This window comes from Lissotriton helveticus, chromosome 4_1, assembly GCF_964261635.1.
Source record: "Lissotriton helveticus chromosome 4_1, aLisHel1.1, whole genome shotgun sequence".
NCBI classification, from domain to species: Eukaryota; Metazoa; Chordata; class Amphibia; order Caudata; family Salamandridae; genus Lissotriton; species Lissotriton helveticus.
This window is the reverse complement of record NC_136063.1, coordinates 2,043,630,070-2,043,646,082: the sequence shown is the minus strand read 5'-3', so window position 1 is coordinate 2,043,646,082 and position 16,013 is coordinate 2,043,630,070. Positions and strand designations below refer to the sequence as shown.

Below are 16,013 nucleotides of genomic sequence, written 5' to 3'. Positions count from 1 at the left end.
GGCATAGGGGCCACCAAGGGGATGGACTTTACAGCGGAGCACCGCCCAGGGACTGACCATGGTAATGCAGATGGTGTCTCCAGGTACTTCCACTTAGAACATGAAGACTTATCTGGTCAAGGTTAGTTTAATGTCCCTGCGTTTGGGGGGGGGGTTGTGTAGGAGAGTAGGGTCTGCTATCCTATGGTCACCCCAAATTTTTGCTTTTTGCTTCACTGGTTTTCGACTACTGAGGCTGTGGGCCTGCTGATCAGACCCCCAGCCTGCTGTTCTCTCACTAAATTACTGAAACCTGTGCTATAGGCACATACCACAATTGGAAATGGACTCCTTGTCAGCCCCTGTATAATGCACTATAGGTGCCCAGGGCATAGGGGCCACCAAGGCCTACCAGGGGCTGCAGCATATCTTTTGCCACCCCTGGCTGGTTCTTAAATTGACACAACTGGCTGATCACTCAGCTGGGGTAAGGTGGTGTAATCACCCCTTACTTAGATATAGTATACCTATATCTAAACCTATATCTGGACACATATTAACCTGTGAGCCACTCCTATGGAAGGCCTCATCAATCCTGGAGGCAGAGTGCGTGGTTTAATGTGAGATGGAGCTCTAGCATGAGCTGAGCCTGTCTGCAGCTGTCGGGAACAACTCCCTAAGCTGTTTCAGGATAATGCCATACCATATACTCTTAAGTGCATTATAATCCTCGCGGTTATATAGCAACTTTGGTTTGGCTTTATCAAAACATGTCGTGTAAGGTGTCATACGATTTGGAATACTATCCCCTCGCCAGTTCTGGCGACGGGGATAGCATTCCACCCCTCTAGAGGGGTAAGACATGTTACTTTACTTAAATGCGGTTAATTTCTAAAAGGACCTTGGATCCACAAAATGGATGCCTCTGCCACAGACACGAGTCTGACCCCCTGAAGCTGACCGAAACTCAGCCAAATGGGGCCTGGACAAAGGGTTTCCTGTCGCAGGGAGGTGCTACACCCCCTCAGACAGGAGATAGTGGATTGTAGCAGGGAGGTTTGAAAGAAACCAGACACTGCTTGGGGCGCACAAGGCTGCCCCTTGCATAATCCGGCCAAACTGGTTCTGGGGCACTCCAGCCCTCGTGCCAGGGCGGCCTGGATCAAAGGAAAGGGGTGTATCCACCCCCTTCCTGGGTCCCACCCATAGGAGGGGACCTAGCAGGTAATCCAGCCCCCCAGATTCGAATAAGAGTGGGAGCAGTGCCAATGCACTTCAGATTATCCTGATGAAACATAAGAAACGAAACTCTGGACCCTTCGACATCCTACTCGACGTAGAAGCCCTAAGAATCTCCCTTGTGGTCAAGGAGTGACCACCCTGTGCAAACAGGCACCATCCAGCCATCGATGTCTGCTTTGTCGCAGTTCCCGCCGGAACTCGAGCGACAGAGATCGACGAGATCAAGCTTGCCTGCCTTCCAACAGCCCGATCCACAGTCCCTGCAGAGCTGAGACCCGTGGAGGCGACCGGAAGCGTGGGGCACGCCATCTTGGAAAGACCACGAGACGCTGACCGTGCAGCCCACGAGTGACCCTCGAAGCTGTACACCGGGGTATGAGAAGCCTCAACCCTGAGCCACACTTGCACCGAAGTTCAGCCCTCCACACTCGACGAGTGCTGCGTGGGGCCCTTCTGCTTCTTTTGGCTCAACGCGTTGGCCTGGTCACTTGCCAGCCGGCTAGTGGCCCCTGTGCCGACGAAACTTGAAATTCGACCTGCGAATCTGGTTGCTCCAGATCTGCACCAGCTCCCCTGAAAAGGAGCCCCCACTCTGACCCTCCTGGTTCGAGTGAGAAGCAATCTCCCAGTTCCGCGTGGATTGCTTTTGCCAAGTGTTGTTTGCTCCAATCTTGAAGCCGACAGCGCCGACGGCGAGAGCCTGCCTGGGACAGATCGTGACCTGCTCCTGGACGTCGTAGATGCCCCAGAGCTCACGTGACAGCGGAGAGAAGCTCCTCGACGACCACCTGATTGCGCCCGACATTGCCTGGTTCCGTCCTGGTTCCACCCTGGACACTGCTGAGTGACCCAGACTCTGTCCCCTCTGCTTTCAGGTACTTTTCAACTCGAGTCCACCCTTGGACTCCACCGGACACTTCTCTTTCACCCCGCTTGCAGCCCTTTCAGCTTCAAGCACCAAGAGCCTGCGTGACGAAACCCGACTCAACTTCGACCCTGTGCACCCGCTTCCTGTGGGTGAGGTAACTTTGCTCCGCCGGTGTTCCCACACTGGTACACATCTCTAGGGTCTGTGTCTTAAGTTTTGTTCCTCTAGGTTCAGCGGAAGTGTACTTAAACTTTAACTTTACAACTTTTACGCACCATTGGTTAACATTGGTGCATGCGTGCGCTTTCCGCACTGCACCCGAATCCCGGGGGCCTCTCCCGACTTCAGCATTGCTTGTCCCGACTGCTTCCAGCGATTCCCTAGGCCCTAGGCCTAACCACTGTTCGATTGGTATCTCTTATACCACTTGTTTAGTATATGGTTTGAGTGGCCCCCCGCCCTCATCCATAATTGTGCAACTTTGTATGTTTAAACTGTGCTTTTGATTTAACGCTTGTGCCCCTTTACTCATAAAGAATACTGGGGAATGTTTTTAGTAATAAATACATATATTTTTATAATATATACTTGTGTGGTGTCCTTTCATTTGATATTACAGGATTGTATGTGGTAAAACAGCTCGCTTAACACGACCTCTTAAGTTAAGCCTTTAGGCTGCTTAGTCCATGCTACCCCTAGGATAGCTTGTCTAACAAGGTTGACTTACAACCAGACACCATAAGGGATTGTTTGGTCTGATAACAGGTGGTTCCAGAATTGGAAACATCACCTATCAGGCCAACTTCTCACATGGGGGGACATTTTAGGGGTGGAGGGTAGCTTGACATAGGTGATTAACTTTGTATAGTGAGGCAGTAGTTTTGTAAAGCTAAGGCCAAGGTTGTTTTGTGATGTGCACCTGTTTCAATAAAGCAGCCTTTTTCACACAAACCTGGTTTCAGTGGTCTGCGCTGCTCCCCTCTCCCTCAATGGCCCGTATGCTTCCATGCAGCAAGATACTGGAACCACACAGCCCCGGTGTCGGTAGCGCATACAGACGGGGAGCTGCAAAAGATGGAACACTGGCACTTCTTCCTACTGCTGACTAGCTCAGCCTGAACATGCACAGCCGAGAGCAGCCTCTCACGCCTCCCAGTCCATCTCACAGGTACCGTCGCGCACAGGCTGCAGCTCGTTAGCTCTCCAGAGTCCTACAAGGGGCAATCACTGCTGTAATCAGGGAGTCTCCTACAGCATGTGGCATCACACTGCACTCATCTATTGCAGTCAGCCCTCTTAGAGTCCAGGATGCCACAGGATTACGACTTGGGAGTTCGAGAGCTCACAAGCTTAGCTGCTATTTGAGTGATAAATAATGTGACGTTGGGAAAACGTTTTACAAATGTTATTAGCTTGGTGTCAAAGGCTTTGTAGCTATGACTGTTATGTATTATCCATGAAGAGGCACCATGTTGACAAAGCTTTTTATACATTACTGTTTGCAACCATGCCTGATGGACTGAGGCGATCGCTGGTAGCAATCTGGCATATGGTGGCCACGGTAAACAACCTTTACAACGCAACTTTTACCACGCAGTGCCTTTACAACGCAACTTTTACAACGCAAACCATTACAACGCATTGCGCTGGGGGGCGCTCTAGGATAGGGAATAGGTTTAATGTACTATCCAACACCTTCCCTACTATCCACGGGGACTAGAGTTGGAATAGTAAATTAAACAATTCACTATCCAGCGCCTAAAAGCACTATGCGTTGTAATGGTATACGTTGTAAAAAAACGTGTTGTAAAAGCATGCGATGTAAAAGCATGCGTTGTAATGTCATACATCCGGTGGCCACTAATGTAATCTTGTCTGATGTGATCGCTATTACAACACTAATATCAGTAGCTCTCGATGAGTTTCATTGACCATAAGTAGCTCCTATTACAAGAAAGGTTGTAGACCTCTAATGTAGAATAATGTCAATTCACTGTTGACCCTAGGAAACATAACCTACTGACTCATGTTCGGTTTAGCATGTGCACCTGCTCCTTACAGCACACAGGCTCCTTCTGGGAGCGCGTTCGCTGCTCCCAAGACAAAATCCATGTAACAAAAGGGATATTCTGCTAACGCCAACCCCTTATTTTTAAAAGACTAGGCAGGTGTGAAAGTGCCTCTTTTACTTTTCTTGGCTGGCAGGAGCTGCAGGCGACTGTTAATTTCCACATTCGAGACACCTCATCTGAAGGGCCGAGGATCTCCAGTGCTGTGAAGCCGAAGCCGAGGGAGAAACAGACAGCTGAAAAAGAAACTAGCCTACTTGCCAGGATGTCTGCTGCTTGAAAGAAATGTAAATGTACTCATTTGGTTAATATGCAAGTGTAAAGGTTGGGTCACTTGACAAATATTTTTTTGAGTGGTATTGTGAGTTGACCTGATGAGCTGAGGAGTGCGTGCTTTTAATAGATAGTTCTAAAAAATATTTGTGCTAGGTATAGCCTGCATATTACTCAGATCTACTTTTTGGAAGTACTTTTTTATCTTCAACCCAAATCTTTTTTTGCGCTTTGTGGCAGCCTGAAAGTTTAAAATAATGATGTACACACATACAGTGCTCTCTGTCACAGGCTTGCATTTATATTTATTCAAGGTGTGTACTATTAGGCAGTTATTTGACGGTGAAATACCAACATAATAGCTGCAGAATCTTTTGTTGTTTTTGGCCAAGCCTTTGGTCCCGCCCCCACACTCACTGTCCCTGCTGTGTGTGGCCAGTTTTATGGTCTACTTGGCTGGTTTTTACTGTTAAGTTCTCTGATATTGAAACAAATATTGCTAGAGGCAAGCTCAAGTTCATGCAGTCTTCCATACCTTGCAAAACACTTATAAAGTGTCCCTTTACAAGTTCAAAAGTGCCCAATTTGCACACATGACCACTTTTTAGGTTTGGCCTACAAAGCGCATGCGCTGTCAGTGAAAGGTATTGTAAATAAACAAAAGCTTAAAAAAGAGCTTAGAGCAAGCTCATTACTTACCAATACTTACCATTGGTTGGCTTCCACGCCACTTTTGTTTCCTTGCTTTTTATTGGTCATGCCTCCTGCTTCCTGTGGGCTGCTCACTTGCTCCTGCATTCATTGTGGGGCTACTGCGGCCGTGGAGCATGGAACTAACACAGCGTCCCGTTTACAGCCAGTGTCCTGCCACTGGACGCGTGCTGCTCTTTGTACTTTTTTTATTTTTTCCCAATGCCTTGCACTCAATAAGAGTGCATGGCAGTTTAGGTCTCGATCCCGCCCCCCAAGACCCAATCCCGCAGTACTTTGTTGTTTCTCCCTCCACCACAACACACTAGTGTTTCTCCCTCGCCCTCTTCCCGCTGTTTTGTTCCGCATCAACAACGCCCTCTTCTCGCTGTCCATTTAATTCCCCACCAGCCGGCTCTCTGCCCGCTGTCCTTTTAAATACCCCCTCCACCTGCTGTCCTTTCTATTTCCCTCCCCTCAGACCCTCCCAGCTGTCCGTTTAGAAACATTGACAAGGCCAATTGATCTCACATAGGCAACACCTATTGACTCTGCGAATGCTTATTAGCTCTATAATTCACTAATGGGGGCCACTTTTGTTTTCGTGTCCAGGTCAGATTTCTGTCCCAATCCAACCCTGGGCTTGCACAGTTCTCATCGTATAATAATGTTATGCCCCTCAAGCAGTGCTTAATTTGTAAAAACATAAGTGCCAGGGCTCTCGCTAGGAGGCCACTGCAAATTGTATCAACCATTGCGCCTGCCAGCGCTGCAAATGATAGTAACACAACTACTAACCATTACACTCCTACATTTGTGACAATTCGGACTATTTCAAGTCTCCAAAGCTATAAGAATGTCTTTGGCAGAGGGAGTAGTCATTTCTAATGTAAATTGAATTAATAATGACCTGTTGTTGTGGTCACCTCTAAATTAGCCAGACCGCGCCACCTTGAAGCTGACTGTCACAAGCACCGGTGTTGACAATTAGGTTCTGGTGCTGAGCACCGGAAACCACCGGCTCAAATTAAACACCCACCTCAAGAGAAATCCCATTTCTAAAATTGGTTATCCCTTAACTGAGGAGTCTAGTCCATATGGATTTTAAAGAAATTTGAGTAGCAAAACTGTTAATTGAACTGTAGGAGCTGACTTCTGCATAGCCGAACCAACCACATAGTGACTTTGTGCTAATTAGGTTGAGATACAAGGAAGATTTACTAAGTTTGACACCAAGCAGCGGAACAACCACATCACTGGCACTGCATTGCATTGAAGGGTGAGAGAAAAAATGTACAATATCTACTAAGTTATATTGCTGTTTTTCTCTTCCCCCATTGATGACGTACTTTAGGCTTCCATGTGCCAACACAGACACCCTTCCACCACAATGTGCATGCTTTCAAACATAGATTTTATACTAGAAGGCGACTCTTCCAGTAAAAAAACTATGCTTCACTACTTTTCCCATGTATGGGTGCTGCACAGTGCAACCACACATGCAAAGTTGAAAAAATGTGGAATCTTTTAAAAGTTGCTCCACTGTTATGCCTCCCTCGAGGAGGTATATTTTTGTGGTTCGAAACCTTGCCTACAGGTGGTAGTAGATAGGAATTTTCCTCTAACAAATCGGTGGTTGCATAAGAACGCCCACGTACCATCAATGGTATGTTCCCCAATGGTGCAAAGTAGCACAAAGTAGGGCATAGCTCTATTTTGAGTTACTATAGGCAATTTTCCAATCCAAATCACGATTTGCATTGGAATATAAATCCCACTACAACACATTGTGTTGGGTTTGTGTCACGTTTGTGGCACAAACCAAGCATAGTGTTAGTAAATTTGGGCCAGAATCTTTAAAATGATATTTGTCAATATTATTAGTATGATTTGTGTTCTTACTGCAAGCTAATGCAAGGCTACCAAATGACAAATGTAGAGAAGATATTGCTGTACTGGGTAAAATCAGTCATCATAGAAGCTATAGAGAAGGTGCTCCTGAAGCATGAGAGAAAAGGTTTGTGTCTGGCATTGAGCATTGCTAGATTTCTGTAGACACGTTACAGGTTTTTAAGAAAGTCTAAAGCCTCTCTAGCAGTTATTGTTTATTTATGGTTCTTGCAGAGTGTTAAATCATCAATTAAAACTTTAGTGACACCTAACATTTAAGAGGTGACTAAAAATGTAGCTGTGAGAAATTCATCTAATGGCACATTACTTTTTAAAATTTCAATACTATGTCAATGTTCACATGCTCTGCGGAACCTCATACTTTTGTGCAGCAATGTTCACAGCACCATGTTTGAGTCATGTTTTTGAATTTCATGCACCTCACACAACATCTTCCATATCAGCAGTCGTGGCAGGCATGACTCGCGGGTGAGGGTGGAGGGTGTGGGGGGGGATTTGAATAAAAAAAATAAAAAAAATTACCTTACTTGGTACCTTACTTGGTCCTGCGCCGCCTCCACTCTTGGTCCACTCTGCGTTTTCCTGCTGCTTTCCTGCTCTCCTACCTCCGCTCCTACCTCCGGCAGGAACAGGAAGAAGGCAGCCTCCCTCCCCTCCCCTAAGCCAATCACAACGCTGCAATGGTAGCGTTGTGATTGGTGAGGACGGCGCCCAGCTGGGTGCCTATGTGGAGGACATTTTCTCTATTTAGGCTGCATACAGCCTACATAGAGAAAATCCAGAGTGCGTATGACTGGTTTGGTCGGCCCCAGAGTGCCGACCAAACAGTCATAGCCCACAGCATTGGCAAGCCACTCCTCCCTGACCCGCCCACCCCAACCAGGCATACCCTTCTGCTCAGTGGCGGCAGCTCCTTTAGGACGTTGGAGCGCTGTCCCACTGCTTTCTCGCAGTGCGAGAAGCAAAAAATAAAATGGTATTTGCTGGTATTTTCTGCTTCTCGCTCGGCAGGGGTATGCCTATTTGGGGGCGGGCGGGAGCATATGCCTGGTTGGGTGCGGGCGAGTCGTGAGGAGTGGCTGCACCACTCTGAGTGCCCTAACTGCTTGGTCGGCCCTGGGGCCGAGCAAAGCAGTTATGCGCACTCTGCATTTTCTCTGTGTAGGCTGCATATATGAAGCTGATAAATGCGGCAAGAAGGAAGCAGAAATGAAGAAAAACAGAAGGTTGAAAGTAAAGAGATGGCTAAAAAGAGGTTGGGAGGAAGAGGGCAACTATGCAGGTGAAATATTCGAGAGTGGAAGAAAGCAGGAATATAAAACAGTAGGTGAGAAAGAGACATGAAGTAGTGAGAATAAAGAAAGAGGTGATACATTGTGAGAAACTGGACAAAGGAGATAGGAAAAATCGAATCCCAAGAAGGATGGTAGAGAAATGAAGAAAGAATATAGAAACAGGGATTGGAAAAGAAGAAAAGGTTAAAGATATGAAAGGAGAAAGAGTAGGAAGGACAGAAATAATCACAGAAAGATGAAGAGGTAAGAAGGAGGGGCCTCATTCACAATATTTTGACGCATGGCTGCGTGGAAAGCCTTCCTGCTGCGCTGCTGTGCGTCAAAATAAAAGGGCAGGAATGCACCCCAGCTACAAGACATACATGGGGGCATATCATCAAGAGGGGGCGATAATTATTGCTAAGCGCACTTAGCGCTAGGATAATTATCTCCACCCAACTCTTAATTTTATCGCGCAGATAGCGTGCTATCAGCAACGCTTATCTCCACAGTGATAAGCTGCCTAACTGTGTGATTACTATTATCCTGGTGAGGAACGCCCACTTTGCATCTCATTAGAGATGCAAAGCTGGGTGTTGAGGGAAAGGGCGAAGTAGCATGGATTCACGCGTTAGCGTGTCCCTGCTAATAGGGCATTAGAATTATCGTCACTTTTCGGCCGAAAACGGCCGCAAAAGTGGCGATAATTTTTTAACGCCCCCTTGTTGATATGCCCCATGGTGCTTCTCTGTCCTTCTCCCCTAAGCGGGCACACAAACAGCAGCAGCGCGATAGCGCACACACCCATCCATCATTATGCAAGGGTGCTTGCGGCAAGGGGATGATTGTTTTTGTGCAGGAAGAGAGACCTTACTGCACAAAAGTAATCACAAAAGACATTTTTCTATTTTTATGTGTGCTGCAGAATGCAGCACGCACAGAAAAAGGGCAAAATGAGGAGAAATAAAAGTATTTCTCATTGCGCCTCCTTACGACTGGGGAGTAGTAGGATTTTGAAGCATTCCCAGGTTTACAACATTTTGTAAATCTGGGTAAGCGTCAACTTCCATGCATGTTGCATGGGATCACCCACAGCAACACACATGAAACACCCCTTTCACGCAGAGTTATGTGTGAAAGATAAACATTTAAAAGGCTATGAAAAGTCACGCAGGGTGACTTTACATGGCCTTGTAAATATGGGGAAGCCCATTACGCTGCAGGTGCGTCAATCAAAGTGACCCACCGGCAGGCCAATGGGCTTGTAAATAAGCCCCGAAATTTGCAGGAGAGAGACATTTGAAAGTAAAGGGGGCATGTGTGGAGAGGATGAGCTCTGGAAATGAGATAGTGAGATAAAAAAGGAAGAACTTAATAATCAAGAAATGTAGAGAAAAGAAATAACGGGAAGTGAAAAGTACCTAGGAGAGGAAAAGAGAAGGGAAAGAAAGAAGGAAGGCAAAGAAGATAAAAACAAACAAAAGGGGAGAGGGAGACAAAGAGGTGGCAAACAAGGTGGTGGAGACAAGCAGAGGGCGGAGATGAGTTAGAGAGAATCATAGACAAAATATAGATTTGATTAAGTAAGTGTGGAATGAGAAAGAATAGGAAGATTAGAGGGAGGTTGGGTGAGAGAGGAGGGTAGGACATGGATCAAATAGAGAGGAGATAGGATGAGAATGAAGTGCAGGAAAGAGGTAAGGGAGAAAGAAAAATGGGGAGGGTAAAGAGCAAAGAGAAGATTAACAAGCATTTGCAATGCAATAGGTCTCGCATTAGGAACGTTTGAGCTATTGGTATTGTAAATGACAAATTTGTTATTTATGTGTTGGTTTTGAAAATAGCTAAATTAATAGCTTTGTCATTTACAATGCCAATACTTTTAACTTTCACAAATGTGACACCTATAGCATTTGTAATGCAATATGTGTTGTATTTACGTGACTTAGATGTATTGATATTACAAATAACAATTGCTTAAAAAAAAAAAATTATTACTTAAATAAAAGTTCTTGTAATTTATAATGGCAATAGCTTAAACTGTTGTAAATAACGTTTGTGAAGATTATGTTCAGTGTATTTTATTGTGACGAAAATCCAAGAACAGAAGTGAAATATTAACTTCTTTTTGTGACATTTGTAATAAAGCTTGAAACATTGAAAGAACATATTTGAACCAGTAGTTGTTGAATGGTTGCACATATTGATGCTGTGGTGGCGCTGAGTAATGTTGTGGTGCCGACGAGTGATGCTGTGGCGTTCAGTGATACTGTGGTAGCGCATAGTGATGTTGTGGTGCCCCTGAGTGATGCTGTGGTGGTGCTGAGTGATGCTGTGGTGATGCGATAGATAGATAGAGTGTGATTATGTGGCGTGTAACTAAGTGGCACTGAGTGGTATTTGGAGTGTATGTTGCATTGAGGGTAGTGTAATTATGTGGCGTGTAATTATGTGGCACTGAGTGGTATTTGGAGTGTATGTTGCGTTGAGCACAGTGTAATTATGTGGCACTGAGTGGTATTTGGAGTGTATGTTGCGTTGAGCGCAGTGTAATTATGTAGCATATAATTATGTGGCACTGAGTGGTATTGTGTGGAGTGTATGTTGTATTCAGTAGAGTGTAATTGTGTGGCGTGCAATTATGTGGCACTGAGTGGTACTGTTTGGAGTGTATGCTGCATTGAGTGCATTGTAATTATGTAGCATATAATTACGTGGCACTGAGTGGTATTTGGAGTGTATGTTGCATTGAGCGCAGTGTAAATATGTAGCATATAATTATGTGGAACTGAGTGGTATTGTCTGGAGTGTATGTTGTATTCAGTAGAGTATAATTATGTGGCGTGTAATTATGTTTGCATTGCCGTAGCCAATAGGTCTGGCTTTTGGTACCTTTATAAGTGAATAGCCATGCAACACTTGATGTTGTCTAATCTAGGATATTGTGCTGGATAACTAAACATTTATAATATCCGAAAGGTGAGACCTATTGACTATGCATTGGTTGGCCTTATAAGTATTTAGGTAGAGTTTTTGACTTTGGCAATGTTTCTAAGCTGTGCTGTAGAGATGTGTGGCTGCTGTGCAGCATGCTGAGAAGTTGTAATTAAAAAGTATAAGAAGCCCTGAGTGATGCTGTGTTATCGTTGAGTGATGCTGTGCTGGTGCTGAGTTATGCTGTGGTGGTGTTGAGTGATGCTGTACTGGCCCTGAGTGATGCTGTTGTGGTGCTGAGTGTTACTGTGGTGGTGTTGAGTGATGCTGTGGTAACGCATAGTGATGTTGTGGTGGTACTGAGTGATGCTGTGGTGTTTCTGAGTGATGCTGTATTGATGCTGAGTGATGCTGTGGTGGCACTGAGTGATGTTGTGGTGGTGCTGAGTGATTCTGTGGTTGTGCTGAGTGATTCTGTGGTGGCGCTGAGTGATGCTGTGGGGAAGGTGAGTGATCCTGCGGTGGCCCTGAGTGATGCCGTGGTGGTGCTGAGTGATGATGTGGTGGTGCTGAATGATGCTGTGGTGGTGCTGAGTGATGCTGTGGTAGTCCTAAGTGATGCTGTGGTGGCGCTGAGTGATGTGTTGTGGTGGTGTTGAGTGATGCTGTGGTGGCGCTGAGTGATGCTGTGGTAGAGCATAGTGATTTTGTGGTGGTACTGAGTGATGCTGTGGTGTTCCTGAGTAATGCTGTGGTGGTGCTGAGTGATGCTGTGGTGAAGGTGAGTGATCCTGCGGTGGCCCTGAGTGATGCAGTGGTGGTGCTGAGTGATGATGTGGTGGTGCTGATTGATGCTGTGGTGGTGCTGAGTGATGCTGTGGTGGTGCTGAGTGATGCTGTGGTGGTGCTGAGTGATGCTATGGTGTTGATGAGTGATGCTGTGGTGGTGCTGAGTGATGCTGTGGTGGTACTGACTGATGCCTTGGTGGCATTGAGTGATCCTTTGCTGGCCCTGAGTGATGCTGTGGTGGCCCAGGTCACACTAGGCCTGGAGATCATGAAAGGAGGAGCCATTCGGGAACCCCCCTTGTTGACAGTACAGTTTAGGGTAAGATACCTTTAAGAGTGTCGACTTCCCAAAGCAGGTCATCAAATTTGAGTTTTTGTTTGCATTTGTGGACTTGTTCTCTATTTCTAATTATGAAAGTGGGACTACAAATACCGGAAATTAACTAACTGCTTGGGCATAGACCTAGAAACATTGAGAGCTCGGAGACGACCGAGGCCAACAAACACAATTAAGTAAAAGAAAATCATTTAAGACCAAAGCCCGCCAAAGGAGACCACAGAAAATTCCACAAGGGTTGAAACGCAAACTGGAGCATATGTTATTTAAAAAGTAAGAACGGTTTGTTACTGCAACAGCGGAATTTACAATAAATGATATACTGACTGTAGAAATTTCTGTCTACTTTGTTGGAAGTCTGTGGTAAGATCCAGGGTGGATTTGGGGTAAAGAGTTTGCCAGTGGCCTGCTTCCAGAAGAGCCTGGTCAGGGTCGCTGATTTGGAGTTGCTCTTCTTCATGGCAGTGGGTGCTCTGGCCCGGACCTCGGGTGCTCCGGGCCTGCTGCTCTAGCAGGGCATGCTGCATCACTGGGGAGCACGGCATAAGTCACGAATCAAGCCCGGAAGTACTATTACGAGCAGTTCAAACCAATAAAGGACTTGCTTAAGTGTCACAATATAGAGTTCATCAAAATAATTATATTTTGTTCATGTGATTGTTATGAGTTCAGAGCCTATTACATGTCTGAAATTAGCATTTTTTGTTGCTTTTTGCATTTGCGGCACGCTACGCTTTGAATTTATATTTTAAAAGCTAAAGCGTGCCATGAATGTTAGAGAAGTAAACAAATAGAAAAGTTGCTGCCTTCCTTTTGTGTTTAATTGCCTACACACATGGAAAGGAGGATAAGGAAACAGCACCTTTGGCTATGTTAGAAGCCACCGAACTGCTAATAATAGGTGTATGGGCACCAGTGGTTAATTTGTAAAATAAAACGTGCCGGGGCTCTCCTGAGAAGGCAGCGCTAACAGGAGAAATATGCTGGTGCAAGCTGCCTCCTGACTAGAGCCCTGGCACTTATTATTCTGGGGAGGACTGGGCCTAATGGCTAAAGCTGACGATTTTGGTGCTGTGGAACCGGGTTCAAGTCTCGGCGTGGCTCAACATACCGCGATGTTGTGGAAAATCAAGTGCCTTCCAAATGAGTGTGTCTTTAAATTTTTCTATAAGCACCGGTGCTGAAGATTGGGTGCCGGTGCTGAGATCCAGAAAGCACCTGCTCAAATTAAGCACTGATGGGCACCATTTTAAAGTTAAAAGTGAGGATTGTAAAATGTTGAACACAATAAAAGAGAAATATTGCAAGTTAAAGGCTGACTTTGTAGCGGTTTAAAAAAAAAAAGTTTGTTAAGTCACGGGACGCTCGTTAAAACAAGCTCTCTGCATTGCATGGGGGGCGGGGGGCGGATTCCTGTGAAGTCTGATGCTGAGGCTCACAGGTGTGCGCCGGGCTCACATGCACTGTTGGCAATCCGCCTTTGGGTGCATTTTTCAGAGCCTTTTCTTTAATCTCGCCAAGCATCCCTAAAGGGATAGCTTAGGCGAGACCTAAAAATGAAAAGCACATGCTCTCTCCCCGCCACCGCCGATCACCCGGTGTTCCTTTAAGAGCCAGTTAGATTTGGTTCAACTATAATAGTGCGCTATTCCCATAAAAAATAAGGGGCATATTACCAAGGGCAAGTATCGCCGCTTTTTCGGCGAATTGTGCCGAGAAAGCGGCGATACTGCTAGAGCCCTATTAACAAGGGCATTTTAAAGCCTGGCGCAAGCCCACTTTGCATGTCGGCGATTAACATCGCTAATGACATGCAAAGTGGGCGTTCCCACGTCCAACCACATGTAAAATGTGGTTGGAGGTGGGAACACCCTATTACCTAGGCAGGCGTTGGGAGAAGGAGACCTGCGATAAATTCGTTTATCACAGGTCTCCCAACGCCTGCTCTGACCAGGTGTTAGGGCATTGATAACATGGGGGAGTGGATCATAAAGCTGAATCCACCCCCATATTATGAAGGAAGACGTTAGCGAGTGAAAACAACGTTTGTTTTCATGCGCTAATGTGCCATATCGCCGACTATTGCCGGATTTCAATTCGCCTACGTGATGCGCATTGATAATTGCGCGCTAAAAAGGCAATGAAATCCGGCGATAGCTGGCGATATGGGGATGTGCGTTTACTAACGCACTTCTTGGTAATATGCCCCTGCGTTCTTTGTCAAGACGACTGTAACCTTTTCTTTACAATTAAAACAGAGCATCCGGGAATGCATCTTTTGTTTTACGCTATTAAATAAAAATGATATTTTTGTCCCATTTCCCCTCTATATGTTTTAGTTAAAATGCCGCGATTTTGGCAAAGTATAGTTGAGTTACTTTTTCACACACAGTTCTAATTACGTGTTGTCATTAATACTTGCATTTATTAACAAAGGGATGAAAAGAGCACTCTTCGGTGTCGAGCCAGCATGGAGTTGAATCAAATACTAAGGTGATTAAAGGGCTCACTTAAGGAAGGAACACACAGAAGGTACGAGCAATGAAAGTCACAACAACTTTAACATCCTTCTGCTGCTCTCTTGGGCAAGGATTAGTGGGCACTTTGTATATTTTGTCCCATGCTCTGATTGGATCAAAGTCTTTTCGATTTGGTCAGGCAGCCATTCAGAACTCACGACTTAACTAGTTCTTTTCCGCTGCAGCAGTGCAAGTGCACAGTGCGGTGTGGCGGGAAATACAACTGTTTGCGCACAACATTATAAATCTCAACTGGAAAGAACGACTGTTCCGCAGACACAATAAATGTGTTATTTATCTTTCTTGAACCGTGGCCATGCACCAGTATCTCAAATGCCATGTCATTTTGCCCAGTTTCAATGGAATATGTCACAAGCAACTGCATCCGTGACAGCCATTATGAAGGTTCGTGCCTTCGAGACCGTGCTAGTAAAGGTGCTTTTTCAAAAATTCACTAGCATTTGTTGTTCCGTGAAATAGTGGGCCTTTTGGCAAATCGACAGTTATCTGTTTTACAGTTAAAAACAGACCTCTCGAGAAACTCTGAATGGCCCACTTTTAAATAAAAAAATATTGGCGGTAAATTCCTAGTATGTAATTTAATTCAAATGCCTAGCTGTTTGTGTAACTAAGTTTACAGATCAGTTTATTATAGTATCACACAGGACGGAACTTCATGGTCTAACAGGTGTGATGTAGTTTCTTATAATGTTTATAGATCATTGTAATGTTTATATTATTGGTTGAAAAAAGTTATGTCCGTAATCGAGCCAGCCAGGAGGCGAACCTGGAATCTTCTGCTCTGTAGGCAGACGCGTTATCCATTGCGCCACTGGCCCGCCTATGATACTTCACGCTAGGGGTGAAACTACAGAGCTACAAATCCCAGGGTATCGGTAGAGAATGATACTGAAAAGTTTGGAGTGTTAGCATGAGCATGTTGTAATTCAAAACTAAACGAGGAACGCTACAGTAGCAAAGGATGATCTCCCAGAATGTAGGAGTCATGGGGAGAGTGGGTAGCTTTAACAACCTTCTGCATGGAAGAGCGACCAGCGGAGAGACTGGTACAATTTGGACAGAGTTCATGTCGACTGCTCTGATTGGATCCGAGTCTCTTAGATTAGG

At 45.4% G+C, this 16,013-nt stretch overlaps 1 non-coding gene across 1 annotated transcript; it reads right to left on the bottom strand.

Annotated features, from left to right (window-relative positions):
• Positions 1-15,651: 15,651 nt before the first annotated feature.
• On the bottom strand, positions 15,652-15,724 carry TRNAC-ACA (transfer RNA cysteine (anticodon ACA)). The gene has a single exon. It is a non-coding gene; the product is annotated as a tRNA-Cys (tRNA).
• Between the last annotated feature and the right edge of the window lie 289 nt (positions 15,725-16,013).